Genomic DNA, 1,056 nt, shown 5'->3' with positions numbered 1-1,056 from the left:
GGGGGGGGGGGGGGGTTGTTGTCTTATTTTACATCTCTTTCCAAAATATTTCACCAGAACTTTTTATTCCCCATGATCCATTTACAACTTCACCAGCAAAGATCATACCTCAGTTAGGCTTTTTTCTCCAACACTGGTCATTTTTCCCATATAACTTGAATTGAAGTCCAATCTGAGATACTAATCTTTGTTTCTCACCCTACTTTATTTCATTTATCTTTAATTCTCCTCTACCTTAACTGTTAACCCTTACAGAGTCACCTTAGGGACTTGTCAACAAACAGCCCCTCCAGAAAGTATGATGCCATTTCCACCCCCAGCAAAATCTCATCACATGTATAACAGTTGCCCAAAGAGCAATATAACATTAATATGATATTAGCCTGCTGTCTTTTTTTTTTCTAACTCTCCCCACTCTCTGGGTCCACTTAACTCACTTTCAAGTTTACTTTACTTCTTCAATCACTTTAGTGTTTTCCTTTTATTAATATTCTGATGTTTTTAAATGTTTTACTGAATTGTCACCCAGTGTTCAACTTTGAATCATCCTCACATAATAGTTTCCTACTCTAGTTCCTGGACCAAAGAGCACTTTCAGAGAAAACTACAAAATGAGAAAATATGACCTAATGTAAATACATGCTTACTGGTCAGTCCGGCTTAGAGCCTAGTGATCTTATCTAATCTGCTCTATTTTACAAAGAAAATTAATGCATTGACATGAATTTACATTTTTTCCTTTTGCATGTATTTGTATGTCATTTCTTTTCTCCCTTCTTTTTTATATCATTCTATAAATCTTAAAGATATACCCATTTGAACACAGAGTTCCAAAGAATAGCATGGAAAGATAAGAAAGTCTTCCTCAGTGATCAGAGCAAAGAAACAGAGGAAAACAATAGAATGGGAAATCCTAGAGATTTCTTCAAGAAAATGAGAGATACCAAGGGAACATTTCATGCAAAAACAGGCTCAATAAAGGACAGAAATGGTATGGAAATAAAGGAAGCAGAAGATATTAAGAAGAGATGGCAAGAATACACAAAAGAACTATAA

This window comes from Bison bison, unplaced genomic scaffold, assembly GCF_000754665.1.
Source record: "Bison bison bison isolate TAMUID 2011002044 unplaced genomic scaffold, Bison_UMD1.0 scf7180017864376, whole genome shotgun sequence".
Taxonomy (NCBI): Eukaryota; Metazoa; Chordata; class Mammalia; order Artiodactyla; family Bovidae; genus Bison; species Bison bison.
The sequence above is the reverse complement of the archived record's forward strand: the minus strand, read 5'-3'. Positions refer to the sequence as shown.